This window comes from Anas platyrhynchos, chromosome Z, assembly GCF_047663525.1.
Source record: "Anas platyrhynchos isolate ZD024472 breed Pekin duck chromosome Z, IASCAAS_PekinDuck_T2T, whole genome shotgun sequence".
Lineage (NCBI taxonomy): Eukaryota > Metazoa > Chordata > Aves > Anseriformes > Anatidae > Anas > Anas platyrhynchos.
The window spans coordinates 63,488,767-63,506,688 of NC_092621.1; positions in this window are offsets into that span (position 1 = coordinate 63,488,767).

The window sequence follows — 17,922 nt, forward strand, 5'->3', positions numbered from 1 at the left end:
ATAATCTGCTCCTGGTTGAGGTCTTCCCTTACTAGTGCAGTGCTAGGACCTACGTGGTCAATGTGCTGAGGATGTGCAAGAGTCTTAGAAAACAGTCATGTTTTCCTCCCTCCTTGCTTCTTTATGAAATAAACATGATATCATCCAGCACTGGGCTGTTTTTCATGACGGAAATTCACTTCTACCCTGCACAACAAAGCTTATGATATATCCAGACCAGAGCTAAGCCGTCAGCTTGGGCAGCCACTGTCAGGCGTTCGCTTCTGTGCAGTCACCCCTTGGGGAAGCCACTTGCACTGGTTGCTTTCCTCACAAGTTTACCAAGTTTGCGTAAAGCTCCAAAGCTCAGGCCTATGCAGACACAGCCCTGCTGCCCCTTTAACACACAAGAGGGGGCTATTGTTCACAACAGCTTTGCCAGGGCTTCTCTCCGTTTTTTGTTGGAAATCCAGTCCTTGCTTGCAGATTGGCTTTTTCAATTCGGTGATTAGTGGGTACTGGAAGGTTCAAAAACAACACCTGACAATCTTGTCCATACGTAGGTAAGGAGAGATCTAAGGAAGGAACAGGTTGCAATACCTAAGGCTTATGCATGGCTCAAGCTTCCAGTTGAGCTGTGAAATCCACGCCTCAGGTCACTTGAGGTACCAGGAGTCCCTGTAGAACATACAGGGGTCTCCAGCAGTGAGGTTCCCTGAGCAGAGGGCTTCAAGAGCTCCACAGGGAATGAAAAGAAGACTTGTGATATCCATGAGGAATGTGGCTTGCTCTCGGCAATGGAGACAAATTCCTTTCTGATTAATGCTCCACCCTGCTCCACTCCAGGGACAGACGCCTATGGCAACCTGGTCCCAGTACGTCGTACTAGGATGAGGTGGCAGGGACTGTCCCCATTCATTTTCTTTCTTCAGGGTGGCCATGCCTCCTCTCTGGCTGAAGGTGGGCTTCATGGCCCATGTGAAGGGGAGAGGTCTGGGGAAGGACTGAAAAACTTGAGAAATACTCCGAGGATAAATCAAAAGTTGGTTGCACTGAAGTAGATAGGAAGTGCAAATGATAGCCTGGGTAGATTTGCTGCAAAGAATCTGAAGAGTCTGGGTCTGCTTGCCAGAGCACTCATCCCAGTGGCTCATGATTTCTTCTGCACAGTTTTGGTTTGTTGTTCCCCAAGTCAGGACGGAATTTTGGGAATGCTCTTACACTTAGCTCATGAAAGAAAGACATGTTCTTTTGTTCTTTACTAGGTATGATTTTACCTGCTTCGATTGAGGGTACTTAGGCTATGCTATACAACTCTTCTTCACAAGAATAGTCTTCTCTATACAACTCTGTGTAGTTGGTCTAATGAAATGAAAGGAACAGTGTCAATTTACAGGAACAGTGTCAATTCCAGCATTTGAAGCAGTGCTGTGGCTTCATAATTAATAGACAGCTTTTAGAAGAACAGACAAAAATGATTCTATCTATCTTTATTTCCTGTGTAGACTTACTTATGTGGTTCTTTCCCATTCCTACTAATCCAGTTATTCACATACAGACCGGAGTTATGCACTAAACAATGATGTCAGTCTGTCACTTTCTGTCATGATGTAATTATTGCTTACAAGCAGCAGTCAATTGAACAAAGCCTTTCACGTGACTGGCTGTCTAACAACTATGCTGCTGTTGTATTTCCCAGGTGAACCACTTCAGAATTTCATAGAAGTGAAGAAGGATACCTATATGGTATGCTATCTGGCTACCCAGGTGTAGTCTGTTGGTTCCAAAACTGCCTGTCTTCACCTTGGGCAAAAGAACACAAGGTACTCAATATTGAAAAGATACCAGATAAGCATTAGTACCTTGAGTGTCGTAAGTACTCCAAGCCCGAAGGGAATTGCCACATTTCCTCTTGGCCAGCACAGCAGTGGTGTTTTTAATATCTTGGAAAACAAAACGATCAGGTATGCTGTGAATCAGCTGGCAATTTGCTTTGTGGCTTTTCTCATGAATTCTGCACGCTTCCTTTCTTTGGAGATACTTGACTTGTCCATCCAGGTCTTTCTTCTTCAAGAAAGTAGAAGCATCTCAAAAAGCAAAAAGTTACCAAGGTGTTTGAAAACAGGAGTCCAAATCTAACAGATGTAGGGATTTATAACAGAGGAAGTGGAGACAAAGATCAGCCATGAAATAGATGTGAGAAAAACACAGGTAGCAGTGTCCCGTGCGGATAAAGGAAAAGAGATAACCAAATGTCTTTCTTGAAGTGGAATAAGAATGGGGAAAACAAGACTCATGGGAAAAGCAAGCATCTTAGCTGGGATTGACACTAAGTAAAAAGCTACTACGCAGAAGTCTGTAGCTGTTGTAAAGTTGCCATGCCGTTTTGCAGAGCAGAACGCAAGCACATCACCGTGCATTCTGGGCTTAGAGGAAGAAGCTCGTGAATTCTTGGTAGTTCTCATTCTGAAGTGAAGGGTCTGTAATGTGCATATTGAAGCAAAAGTCACACTTGTACAATATGTATAGAATTCCCTGGAGCATTTAACAAAAACGCCTGACTGGTAAGGTAGGACTGGTTAGAAATGCTCGCAAGTTGGGTGACAGCTGATGACTAGGTTACAGTGCAGAGTAACCTTGGATTTCAGATGACAACATTGCGGTTGTGCCAGAAGATAAGCTGTAGATCACCTTACACGAGCATGACATTTATTTCATCCATTCTTGTAGAAAAAGGGAAGGATTAATTCATTAGGAGGAAAGAGGCACAAGAATACAGTATGCCTCTTTGATTTGTTCCATACCAAGTGGACATCAAGAAATACAGGCCTAGAAACCCAATGACAATCTTCTCTACATCTATGTCCAAAACCTAATTTGATGGAAATCTCAGAGCATGTGCTACTACAAGACTAACAATGAAGATCCTCTGCCCAGAAGAGTCTTTCAGAAAATGCTTCTCTCTACTCCAAATTGTCTCAGAGCAGAAGCCCCTGAAAGAAAAAAGAGCCTCGCTGCAGAAACACATAGCTTTCCCAGTGAAGATTGCTCAAGACTTAGTGCTGGAAGCCTGTTGTCGGAACTGAGCAAATGACTGCTTGAACAAGAATTGGTTTCCAGCAGCCTCTGCTCCATAGTGGCAACATCTGGCCAGAGGAAGACAGCAAGCCAAGAGGAGACTTGCCTTTGGATCTGTGCCAGCCTCAGTCAATCCTTCTGCACACAATTCAGCTGTCACCCCCATGGAAGACAAACACCTGCGAGGAAGTACAGAAACTGCTGGGATTGGAGGTGGTGGTATTGCAACCAGCTTTGGCTGCATTCTTCGACAAGAACAAGGACAAGATCATATTTTGACAGATTTGTTGTTGCATTGCTTCACTCTCTCCAGCACAGTAAAATGGTGACACTGATGGACAGTAAAACCAGTTCATTTTCTTCCTATGAAAGTTTCTCTTCGGGTCTTCTTCCCAGACTCCACTCTTTTCCAGTGGCTATGGCTTGAAAGCAAGACCAAGGACATAAAGACAAGATTCTCTTCAACAATCAGGTTTGCTTATGGACAGAAGAAGTAAGGTTAAGACACGGCTGAAGATGAGTGAGAAATTACCAGAGAGGTGGGCTCATCAGAGAAAGGCTGTAGCAAAAACCAGTCTGTTGGGTTAGTTCTTACTCTACATTTTTAAGCACTTGTAACTCATCTTGGTGCCAGGAACTGCAGTTTACTTTTCAACTTCTTTTTTATAATTTGTGATAGTTACATATTTTCAGTCCAAAAATAAGATAAATTGAAAGCTGACTCTAGGGTAAAAATACATAAAAAACAGAGCTGTGTATAGAAATTAAAATAAAATAAAATAAAATAAAATAAAATAAAATAAAATAAAATAAAATAAAATAAAATAAAATAAAATAAAATAAAATAAAATAAAATAAAATAAAAAAGGATTCTGACCTACTTATTATGTATTTTTAATTTCCTTCATAACTTACCAAGGAACAGACTGGATTTGAATAAGAGCTTTCTTTCTCCACCTCTCAGCCTTTCCTGTCTTTGACAGACTTCCGCAGTCAGCCAGTTCTTGCTGTTTCCGTGATCTCTGCACAGAGTCTTGTACTCCCTTATCTTCGGGTGGGTAACCTGCAATGGTGTTCGCTCAGACCTAGGAATCACCAGCCTTCATCTTGTTCCCTGTCTCACTACAGAGCTCACCCTGACATCCCTGTTGGAAGGAGAAGGCTTTCTTAGCGGAGAGGACTACTGTGCATGGCTGCCCTGTGTCTCCGTTGATCAGACTCACAGCAAAGTAAACCACATGAGGATGAAACGGATTTCCCTCTGGACGGATCAGAGTATGGATTGAAATAGGACCTGGAAGAACAAAGGGCGTTCTCAAGAGAGTCCTTTCCCATTCATTTGCTTAGTCACTGGGAAACTCTTCCAGAAAATTCAGGCAAACAATTTCCCTGCATGGAAACCTCATTTTGTCTGTCGAGCTAAGATTTTATCCCAGGATATTCAGGTCTTTTGACATGGTATAAACCTTTCTGCTCTAACTTCCCTCGGATTTTCTTTTCTTCTAAAGTTCATTTCTCTGGCAAAGCAATGCAATCCTTGAATTCAGACACCTGTGGAAAACTTCGGAAACTTCCTGGTCAAGAACTTTCTTCAGACAGCATCAATGATATCACAACAACGCAGACTTCTTTAACTCTTTCTTTAAAATACCCACCACAGACTCAGTATCATTTTCATGCAGACCAATCCCCAGCTTGATCATCTACATTGAATTGAAAAGCACAGAAACCTGCAGTTTATGGTGTGCAACTGCCTCACCACCCTCTGAGTAAATAATTGCTTCCAAATACCTATTCTAAATCTATCCTGTCTTAGAGTAGAACAAGCCATTACTCCTTGTCCTATCACTACACTCCCTGAAAAAGAGTCCTTCAGCTTTTCTGTAGGTCCCTTTAGGTACTGGAAGCCACAATAAGGTCTCACCAGAGCCTTCTTTTCTCCGGGCTGAACAATCCTAACTTCCTCAGCCTGTCTTCATAGGAGAGGTGCTCCAGTCCCTTGATCATCTTCATGGCCCTCCTCTGGACCCTCTGGCTCTAACAGTCCTACAGCCTCCTTGTGCTGGGGGCACAAATATTGCTTTTTGAAATATTGATTTTGTATAAATGCCACATGGATAATCTTTGGCTGTTATTATCAACACAGCACTGCTGAGATTAGTACTTGTAAATATAGAGGAATTAGAAAGAAATGTAGTCAATATAATTTGATTAAACTGAAACTGAACTTGGCAAGAGATGAAAAGACTAACATGAAGGGGATTGTATAGGTACATTGGTCAGAAAAGGAAGACCAAGGAGAGTGTACCCTTTGATGGATGAGAAATGATAACTGGTAACAACAGACATGGAGAAGAGGTACAATTCCAGGAGGTCCAATGCCATGCAATCCAGTGTCCTGACGGAACCGGGTGGTGGAGTTGCAAATCTTCTTTCCATCATATTTGAAATGTCATGGCAGTCAGGTGACATCCATGGTGACTTGAAAAAGGGGTGTCCGTTTCCATTTTTAAAAAAGGTAGAAAGGATGACCAGTGAGCCTCACCTCTATGCCTGAAAAGATCATGGAACAGATCCTTTTGAAAACAGTACCAAGGCACAGGCAAACCAAGAAGGTGATCTGAGACAGACAGCAAGGGCAAATCATGCCAAAACTCTCTATTGGTTTTCTGTGATGGAGTGACGGCATCAGTTGACAAAAGAGGACCAACCAATGTCATCTACCTGGCCTTCTGTTAGGCCTTTGACATGGTTCCACATGACATCCTTATCTCCAAAGTGGAGAGATATGGATATGATGGGTGGACCACTCGGTGGATACGGAATTGGCTGGATGGCCACACAGAGTGTTGCAGTCAAAAGCTCAATGCCCAGGTAGAGGCTGGTGACTAGTAGTGTCCCTCAGGGGTCTGTCTTGGGACCAGTGCTTTTCAATACCTTTATCAATGACATAGACAATGAGATGGAGTGCACCCTCAACACATTTTCAGATGGCACCAAGCTGAGTGGTGCAGATGATACAACAGAAGGAAAATAGCCATTCAAAGGCACCAGGGTAAGTTTGAGAAGTAGGCCCACATAAAGAAAGATGGAGAGTGACTTTTTACACACTCAAATAGTGATAGTTATTTTAAAATACATTATCAGCAGCCATGAAACTTGATGAGAAGTAACTTCAGGTCTGTTATATTGGTAGATTCGGACTGATTGATTCTGGAAAATATTGCAAACATTTTCTGCTGCTTACTTATTCTTTGACTGTCAATGACTCTATCAGAAATCAAATAAAGTATCCGTTGGAACTGGTATTTGACTGAGATATTTTTCATACTATGAAATCTTATTAGAGCCACTATATGTACATTTGACCATGGCAAAAAAAAAAAGTTTTTGTGCACATGCACTCACATGTATGTGAGTGTGTGTGTGTGTACAATTTCTGTTCTTTATATATGCATACAATTTCAATGTTTCAGGTATGTAGAAAGTCTGTATTTCACAAATCATTTAGACAGAAAGGAATCTCTGGAGGTTTGTCTCCCATCTTAGGCAGGGTCTGCTAGAGCAGGCTTTCCAGGATTGTGTTCCGTCCTGTTTTGAATATCTCCACAGCTGGAGAGTCAACAATCTGTCTGGGCAACCCACTCCAGTGTTTAACTACCCTTACAGTAAAGAAGTGTTTTTTGGTGATAATTTCATGTGTTTTACTCATTGCCCACTGCCTCTTATCCTGTCAGTGGGCACTGTGGAGAAGAGTCTTGCTCAATCTTCTTTACAAAGGCAATATTCCACAGCATATCAGCCAGCTCGCTCAGAGCTCATGGGTGCAATCTGTCAGACACTTTCTATATAAGTACATTTAAGTTTTTTAAGTGCTTCTTAACCTGGTACCCCTCCACCTTGGGTAAGTCTTCCTTGTTCTAAAGTTTTACATGGCCTCAGGAGCCAAGGATATGTACAAATGGATTTAAAAATGCATGCATTAAAGAATTAACTGCTCTAGAACAGTTTTTTACTTTGTTACACCCACAGAAAGCTCTCTCATTTCACCATATTTGTAAAGGATGCCAATCAAGAATGAGAAGTTTGAACAACTTCAGTGTCTTTTTAACCTGAAGAAGGGAAGGCTCAGCATTCATTCAGTCATTATCAGACTTTTCAAGATCCCCTAGATTGCACCAGCTTTGCATATTTTCCTTTTTTTTTTTTTTTTTTCACTAGTACTTTAAGAAAGATTTCACAAACCTAAAATAGCCTGCGTACACAGAATATAAGCAAGGAAAACACATAATAAGGCATGTTTCCCCAAATAAACCAAGGTAAAATAAACTGGTTATAAAATATATTTCAATTTATTTAATGCATTTAAAACTAAGTTGTGTTTCAACTTCTAATCACTGGAGCTTCAAAATTTTGGATTTCTTAATGTCATATGAAAAGAGGCCAAATCTGTAAGGTAAACCCTGTCTCACATTAATATTAATGTGTTTGAAGGAAAATGAAGATTAATACCAGTCTCATAAAAATAACCGATTCCTAACAATTAAACATACCTTTTGCATTTTTTTTTCTTTCTTTCTGTTAATGCAGATCAATACTAAAATATTATTTTTTTTTCTGCTTTTGATACAGTGATATAGAAGAAAGCAGAACAGAGCATCTGACAAGTACCAATTAGACTTACAGGTTTGAGTTGAGATAGGCCTGTCTACTCAAAATGAAATGTACAGATTACATTTCAATGCTTCACTGCTTCTGGAGATAAGATAGTTCACTTAGGTTTCTTCTGTCCCATGTTAATATCCATTTTTCAGTTTCACTAGAGGCCAGTCCAGCCGTAATACAGCATTTTGAAAATAGACTGTGTGGATTATTTTGAGTTGCTACTATCTGAAATGAGGTAAATCCAGAGATCTGAAGTATTAATATCAGTCCTTGAAGAAAGCCTTCTACAGCTTGTGGAAAAAAACAGAGTTGTTTAATGACTTGGAGATAGGTATTTCTTCCATTCGTTTCCACATCTCTTTCATTTAATTTTAATTTTGTCTCCTTTTAATTTTCATCAAGTGTTTTAGCTTCCATTTAGAGTAAATCACAGTTTAGAATATTAACACAATGATAGATTGGAAAGAGCTATATGTAGCTTTTTTTTTTTTTTGTCTTTATTTGGAGAAAGGGAAAAAGAAATTGAATAGAAATCACAGTGTCATATTGTTTATTTTCAAATTGCAGAAGAACTTTATATTGTAAAGTAGGAGGAAAAATTGAAAGCAGTACACATACATGTGTTGTTCAACAGCCACACACAGTCCTTATCTTGAAAACTAAAATGAACTGAGGAGTGGAGTGTTTAATAAAGTTAATATTTCCTAAGTTTCAGTGCTAGTATAGCTATGCAAAACACTTTAAGCAATTTAAATTAAAATAATAATAATAATAATAATAGACAATCTCCTAGCAATATGATCAAAAGCTTTTTCATAAATTGTCCTTAAACTGTCCATGAATTCTATTCTTCATGTGAAACCACGTTACTTGAATAGCTACTGTTGCACTCATAGGAGGTGGGGCTTTAGGGCTGTCTAGATAGGATGAGTCCCTACAGTTCTTAAACCAAAACCCCGTGGGAAGAAAGATGTAACAGACTCTCTGAACTACAACAAAAAAAGTAAAGAGATAGCGTGTCGTTATGAAGCAAATAAACCACCACCATCACCACCAACACAACCAAACAGGGGCCACAAGAAAATTAGAAAGAGCTTGTTTCTTTTCCTTTGTTCCATGACTCAGGTAAGAAAGCAGTCAACTACGAAAACAAGATCATCGTAATAGCATATGCTATATGCTGTTGAACTTAATAATTTAAATATCTTTACCTTTACTCAGTTAAGAAGGTTCATTCCTAAAACTTTTTATTTAATAAAATTCCTACTTTGACAGTCATCTTGATATTTGGTCCACTGACCTAAAATTTGTTTCTGAACAGTTAGTTATTTTGCCAACTTGACCTTTTCTATTATGAAACATTTTGGATATTATTTCATTTATAGTAGTGGCTACAGCATAACGTGATATTTCAATTGAATATGACAGGTTTACTATGTCTCCTTCTGTCTAGGATACATTTTATGGACACACTGCAAAAGTTAATTTAAAATGTATAATAAAAACAAAACTGAGCAACTTTGTCACTGAGATGTATTAAATTGCTTCAGACAGTTACTATTAAATACAAATAGAATGTTACAAACTCCCATATTATGTATTTTTTCCTGATAAATTTTAATGAGTTGAACAATCAAATTATGCAGAATAAGTATGCTGTTGAAATGGAGTGAGGAAGCTAGGGAATACTTGACATCTGTTCAACAGCTGTGTGCTCATGGGGGTCTCAGGGTATGTTTTCCTGTGTCTATGTAGCTTTCGTTGACAGAAGAAAGATTGACAAAGAGTAAAAAGTAGATATAATATGACTGGAATTATGGAAACATATTTACATATAGAATTCATTTCTTGAGCAGTACTTTTAATGGTGTCTCCAAAAAACTTAATTTACAAGACCGGGTTAAAATGAACAAGGTAACGTCCTATAAGGGGAATCAGGTATTGGACTAAACTGAAATCTCAAATGGCTCTAGTTTTAACATAAGTATGAGATGACATATAAATTGAGCAAGGCCTGCTCAAATGAAAAATGCAAGAAAATTAGTGGGAATTAGGGTAATATATTTTTTTAATGTTCAGAAGTGTATTTATCATAACTGCTGTCTTTTAAATTTCCATTGAATTTATTCAGAACAAAAAATTATTTATGCATCAAGATGCATATGTCCTAGTTTCAGTAAACTGAAGATTTTGCAGTTTTGTATTCAAAATAACATCCTGATATTTTGACAATATGCTGTGACTTTTGAAAGGCACAATAAGATTTCAACACGGAGAAAAAGCTCCTGAAAATATTACTTCTCCCTAAGAAATATTTGTGAAGTGAAACACAGTCATATTTGTAAAGTTGTAACGACAAATCCTAGCCATTGGCTATATTTATGCTACATTATTCATGTGCAGGCTATAACAAGGGATACAGGTTGTCATTAGCAAGATCTCTTGCCTGCAGGACTTACATTAAAGTTTTGTATGGCAAGAAATTTCAATCAAGTCAATACAGAAAAGGTAACAGCTGTGCAATGGATCTTGCATAGTATTTCATCATAACTTCACTTTTAACCTCAATTGCATTGCATGCAATTCAGGTTGAAATCTAAACCGAGTATCTGTTGACTTTAACACTTTTCTAAGTATTTGAAATCAGATCAGAATTACAGCAATAACAGAATAATTCATGAATACTAGTCCATTTTAATGTAGTAAAAAATTAAAACACAAAAACAAACAAACAAAGAAAAAAACTTTAACCCCGAATACAATTCAGCTTCATTAAGCGTTAAACAAAAGAACCCTTGTAAGAGAATAACTGGAAAATACTATTTATATTACTAATAATAGAACAAGTTAAATTTTAGGAAGGTGGGAGTCAAAGGAAAGAAATGTGATAATGGGAAAACAGATAAAGAAATGAAGGGAGGCATGGGATGTGTCATTATACTTATGAGAGTATCTGTGATGATTCTCAGGGTTTTTGTCTTATTGTCAGCTTCTAGTTTTTCCTCCATCTAGAGCATTTCATTCATTTCTATGGACTACTTGCTTTATTTTGATTATGAAGTTTTTGCATTACTATATTGTTAATCCCTTATATTAAAAAAATAGAAAAGAAAAAAAAAAAAAAAAGAGGAGACTGGGAGATTGATTTTATCTATGCATCTCTGCCTGATATCAAATCTTGCTGATAACATGATAGATGACAACCTGGGCTCTTTTCACACTCAGTCAAATACAGTGGAAGAACTCATTTTAACAGGGACACAACCAAATCTGTTCTTGGTTCACAGGACTTCAGACTTCATCTCTATTGAAAATCATTTGAAGACACGTTAACAGAATCTAGAGTTTATAGAACTAGGGTTCTATAAAAGGCAAGAAAATGCAGTGAAATATACCAAGTCACTCACTGAAATCATGAGTATGAATACATGACTACGTGAATCATGAATACATACCGAACAAAATGTACCCATTTAACAGTAGTCCTGTGATAATGCCTTTTCACTCCTCTGCCAGTTCAGGGTGGCAGTTCTGGAGTTCAGAGGCATTTCTAATCCTGTATCATAATAATGAAGTTAATCAGCACCTGTGGAATGCAGACTGATTAAAATGAAAACCAATAGATACTAGTAGAAAATAAGACTCGTATTACTTGAATGCATGACTACATAATTCAACCATGTTTTCAATATATATACATATATTTCAATAACAAAGAGGACAAAACCATCAGGGTTTTTAGAAGTGCAGCTTTTAAATGTTTGACGGGTCAAACTCTTTTATTTTCCAGCAAGACATGTTAACAATACTTGCACGAAGGAAAAAATGAAATGAGGACAGCATTGCAATTCTAGCACACACACGCACACACAAAAACACAAAGAATTCATACAATATTGATGTCAATACTGAGAAAAGCCTTACTGTTCGTACTCCAGCTATATTGTTTTGTATGTTGAACTCTCATGAAATAATTACCTTAGCATAGCATAAAGATGGAGTAATAACTCTCCTGAGAGAAAATGATTTTCATTACCTACTGTTGGCAACCAAGGCATAATCTGAAAGTTTTTTAACATCACGGAACCCAATATGTCTTCTGTTGATAGAGTTTTATACTTTGGAAGATGACCTAAAGTGATATTTTGCATCTTTTTTTTTTTTTAATTTTAGTTACATAGACATGAATAACATGTAATTCACAAATCCAGCAAAGCATTGTTTTTCCAAAACAATGAATATTTTAACGACTGTATTAAGGGATAAGTTATTCACACGAGTATTAACAAAGTGTAGCTGAAACACCTAGACTGGTGCAAATAATTCAATTCAATAAAAAATGAGGCTACAACTGTAAAGTAACATGTTGTAAAATGCTAACACATTTACTAATGCTGTGTTAATCAAATGTTCTATTTTTAGAGCTCTGACAGTGAATAATCACCACTAATGTTTTAATCATCTAAAATACTTGAAGTCTTTAAGCTGCTCTTTGTAATAGAAGTTCATTACCTTGTGCAGGAAAAATCTTTCACTACACTCGCTAAAGTGTACTGCCATTAAAAATGTGTTTAATACATTGATTTCAATTGCATGGTAGTTTTATATAAGATGCAGTATAGTTACATAGTGAAAGAGTTATTTTTTGTAAGTAACTCCAGTTCACAGAATTGGAAAGATGTTTATATGACAGATGCCTTTATTATTTTCCATTTGATGTTTTTTGTTTGTTTGTTTGTTTTTAATAACTATTACAATTCAGGTTTGATTCACAAGATTATAATTATGGTGGTGTTTTGTTTTTTTTTTTTAATTTAAATTTTATTTATTTATTTATTTTCCAGTAATTTAATTTCTTTCTGGTCAAAAAGTATAATTGCAGTATAACTGTTCCGAAATTTCTGCTTGCACATTACAGAGCTGAATTGAATGTTTTGATCGCTTACAAAATTATTTATGGTAATGATAAGAAGCAAAAAATGAAAGAAAATCTAAAACTTTTTAAATATAAGAAATTATATTCATACATCTATTCTCAAATAATAGAGGAGTAAGAACAACTACACTAAACAGCAGTGATTATCTTCGAACTGAGTTGAAAAATATTTAACAGAACAATTAGATTGCTGTTCATCCATTGCTTCTGTTTTTAGATTGACAGAAAAGTTATACTGAATTAAGAAACTATCAACAAATGGAGGCTTCCTTTGATATTTAAAAGATCATCTTATCTAGACAGTCCATTGGCTAAAAAGTTTTATCAGAAGTGGCTCATCGTAGAATTATGATGCCAAAATCAGAGCCGCTTTATTTGTGTGGAAGACCAAATTGAGCTGAAGTTACCATTTATAACAGGGTCAAACAAAAGAAGTTGTAGTAGAAATCCAAAGCCAACTATAATATCCTTTGTCTGGAAAATTTATCAAGATGTTCCTGGAACTGCAGAGTGTTATATTATAGAAAAATAAATGTATCCTGCATCTTATCCAAAAGGCATCAAGATTTGATGCACTTTTATGTTGCACTTTTTAATGAGCAGAGAAAAGAGAGCATTTCATTTTACTCAAAACAAAACAAAATAAAACATTGTATCTGTTGGATTTTATTTTTATTTTTCTGCTGTACAAATCCCTTCTGACAGAATGAAAGCTAACACTGGAATCTACATCCCTCTTTGCATTGTATTGAGTGATACAATATTTATTGGGAATAAAAAAGTCTTCAAAAAGTGTCACATCTGTTCAGCTGTCTAACTAATCTTTCACTGGCAGGTTGACTATCATCTGCTCTTGTAAGTATCAGCTCATGAGCCAGAGGTTTCCACAGGATAAGTTTCAAAGTGAAATCATATTAATTATTTTTCCTGCTTATATTCATTTAAATTGTGCATCAGGTCACCATAGGTTTTCCAAAATTCCATTGAAGCAAGACCAACTCAACATAGAAGTATAGAAACATATCACATACACAGAAACAACTGAAAAATGTGGAAATGGACCTAAGCTGACAGGTGAGAGTACGTGTTTTAGCATTTAGTGGGAGAAGAGAGGATGCAGAAGGAATAAGAAGGGAGAAACAAGCAGCATATTAAAGCAAACTTGAAGTGATTTTTACATTATTTCCTAGTAGGTTTTCTTAAAGAGAATGTAATATAAGAAGATATTTAAACAAAAGTTGTCTTTCTTGACGGTTTTTTAAATTTCAGTTATTCGTTACTACTACTATTTTTTCTTGACATACTATAAATCACTTTGTCTGTCCACTAATAGAACATACTATATAGACCTGTGTGAGAGCTAGTTTTAGCTAAATGGACACTGCTGCTGGAAACCTTTGCATTTGTGTTTAATGGCTTATCATTATTATTTATTTTATTTTTTTTTAAGATTTTACAAACACTCATTTCACCTGAAAACAGAAGCTTTTGAATCCTATAACATTTTTATACCGCATCATCTTTGATTTTTTTATTTTCATGGATACTTAACTCTTACTACAAACAAACAAACTACTGTCTTTTAGAATCTTAAAAGACACTAGTTGTATCTGTAGGTACCTAAATATCTTTGAAAAGCTTCTATCTAGAAAACTTAATTATAAGATTTCCCTTTAAATCTTGTACCTGCTTGAACAGACAGGAAAGATGACAAATAGGATTTTATTTTACTTGTCCAGGATGTATTTCCATTTTGCTTATTTATTTCCAGTAGGAATTCAGAACAATACAGCAAATTGTCTGCATTTTTAAAAGTTCCTATAAAAACAAAACAGAAAAAAAAATAAAAAGCACAAAACATCACCACTGGCAGCAAAATAAAATAAAATAAAATCAGTATTGTTTGCTCATTTAACAACTAATTATAGCTATGATAAATGGCTGTTGAATAATGAAGTGTTAAATATATTCAGTGCACATAAAGAAGTGCTCCAGGGTGGGAAGGAACGTTATCAAAAATAATTACCTGCCAGTGGTGTCTCCTGGGAGCAAGTGAAATGACATCATGAATTTTAGATAATTTTTTTTTTGCCTTTAAGAGTGTTGTGAAAAATACAGAAGTCTTTACAGTAACAGGCATAATACATACCATATTTCTTGCATGTTTGTACATCAAGATTTTATTCGTTTTGGATTTCTCCCTGGTATTTATTAATAGTTGTTGTTGTAATCATTCTGATGATTTTATATTGATATATACTGTAGGTGTTTCTAGTTTGGGAAATGATTATTTGAATTTAAACTGATTAACACTTTAGGTATTTCTGTTGGTTCAATTTCTCTGATTGAGGCACGAGTTAGAAAAAAGTAAAAAATAAAAAGGGAATAAATGAGGTAGCAGAGATTTCTTTACTATTAAAATGTTGAATGAATCATCAAGACTCACAATTTGACTGGTGGAAACAGTACTGATGGTGGTGACTACTAATTATTAGGTGTTGATAGGTCAGGTAAAATGTTACTTTCAGCATTAGTTGTAATAAAACGAATCATATCTTGGACATTCTTCTCCCTCTTCATTCTGCAGCACCAAAGTCAATGATAAGCATTCATACAGCTGGCTGTTGGCTCAATATAATATCCATTGGGGGCACTCTGACTGACATTGTTTTATACATAGATATCCTCCAAATTCAACTTAACAAGAAAGATATCTCAGCATATTTGGTAGAACCACCTTTTCTACCTTCCTCAATCAATTTTTCTTATGAAAAAGAACACAACTTGCCTCACAGTTATGTGGAGAACTTTTTTTCTTTCTTCTGAGTATGGGAAAGCTTCTTTCTCTAAACCCTAATTAAATTCATGCAAAATACCAAGAGTCTTTGGCAAGGAAATTATGAGTCAGTATCTTTCGTAACTAATTTTTCGTAACTAATTTACCTTTAATATTCAGAAGAATTCATAGATTTCTCTTCTTGGCTTTTTTTTTTTCTTTTTTTTTTTTCCTCTCTGTCAGCCCAGCTTCCTCTAAGGAGTTCCCTAAGGATGCTTCCTATGCAAAACAAGCAAAGAAACAAACAAACAAACAAAAATTATATTGCCTTATTTGGAACTTACTCATATTCTGAAGATGCAGCCTCCAATACCAGAATTCTGACCCATCTCATTGTATTTTCAGTGCTGTGTTTTATTCTGAATTTATGTTGCAGCTTTCAAAAGCAGAATTCAGCAAAATTCACAACTTTTTATTATAAATGCTGAAATCTTTCATTTTCACCTATATTGGTCTTACAAGTGTTGTTTTTCATTTCTTTTGCTCTTACATTCACTTGTGAGTCAAAACATTAATTGGCAACACTACTGTATTATTCAGCCACAGTGTTTCATATGCTAGTTTAAGGAAAGCTAACACAACTTTTCAAAAAGAATGAATCCTTGATAAAGATTTTACAACTAGACTTTTAAAGCCAGGTTTCCTACAGCTTTTTTTTTTTTTTCTTTTTTTTATGGTAGTAATCAGCCTCATAAGGAAGTCTATAAAACTTAGGCAACAAAATGAGAGCACAGATGAATCCAAACCATGATAAATCACCAGGGATCAAATTGCAATGCTTATTTTAGATGAACCAAACATGTCTGAGCTACTGAAAAATCAAATCAAGTGCTTGTGCATCTCAGGGGAAAAACTAACCACCAACCAACCAAACAAACAAACAAAAAAAAACAACAGCACATCAAATGAAGCCTATAAAAGGTAACTGGACAGAGCAGCATCATGTTCTTCTGTCAGAATACCTTTTTGGCTTCATCAAAGAACACGCATTTCTTTCTTTCACAGAAAAATATCATCTTAGAGGAGGATGATATGCTATATGAAGAAAAAATCAGTTAATAATAGGACTTCATGTTACACAAATTTGGCACAAGAAGTACACAAGAGTCTTCCTGACATGAGTTTGCCTCATAGGAAGAAATACACCAACAGACACTCTGTCTTCAGTTCCTAATTCTGGCATCCTGTTTCAGATATACTCCTGTTTCAGCTTAATCAATTTCCTAAAGTAAGGTGCAAGGACTTGAGATCTTGTTTTGCTCAGAATGAGAGCACTATGTGAAAATAAGACTAAAGTATAACCATAGAACCATAAAATGACTTGGGTTGCAGTGACCTTATAGATCATCTAGTTCCAATCCCCTTGCCACGGTCATGGATGCCAGCAACTAGTTCAGGGCATCCACAACTTCTCTGGGAAACCTGCTTCAGAGCCTCACCACCCTCTGACTAAAGAATTTCCTTCTGATATTGTGGTGTAATTGCCTGAAGTAACTAGGAAAATAAAACTAACATTCACATTTCTAAGGAAACGGCACAGCATTGAAGAGGCTTTCAGGGTAGGGCATAACTGCATTACCTGAGCATTCCCTAGGCTCCCAACCTTAGATGCTATCGCGCTGGGGAAACTTGGTGTGCTAGTCCTAGGGAACAGCACGGAGCGTAGAGTGGAGTGGAGACACCACGGCTAGGCTCTGTAATCAGGTGGGGCCTCGATTGTTCTTGTGCACAAAGCTGCACTTTTTGCCACCCTAAGCCAAAGACCTGTCATGTTTTGACAAATGCTGTACCCTAGTGTACTTTTTGCTCATTATAATATCATTATAATACCAAAACACACCTCCATCCCAAAAGCTACCCGCCTCCAAGGTGCGACCACCCCTCGCTGAGCATGCGCCCTGAATTTCTCAGAGCCTATTACTTTAAACGGAGACGGGAAAACTTTACACCAATCATAACTAAGATATGCTTGACTAGAGCCACTCAAGCTCCACCTAAAAGATAGAAAATAATATAAACTGGCCCGAGAGAGAGGGGATGTTAGGGAAGATACCACCGTCAGGGGAGATACCATCCCGAGGACATACAACATCCTTAGGACCTCCTGACTCCTAGGACCAGTCGACGGGCTGAGCCTCTCTTCCCCCCCATTGGGACGCCTTTGGGTGAGATCTGAATATTTGCTTATAAATCTCTATAGAGTCTTTGATCCTTTTGACGCGTTTATTTCTAGGCTGTGCACCTGTAACACCTGTAACACCTGTAACACCTGTAACACCTGTAACATCTATAACATCTGTAACATCTATAACACCTGTAACATCCGTAACACCTACAACACCTATAACACCGGTAACATCTGTAACACCTATAACACCTGTGTATTTCATGCATACTAGCTTGCTTTTGCAGATAGTCACTATCACCG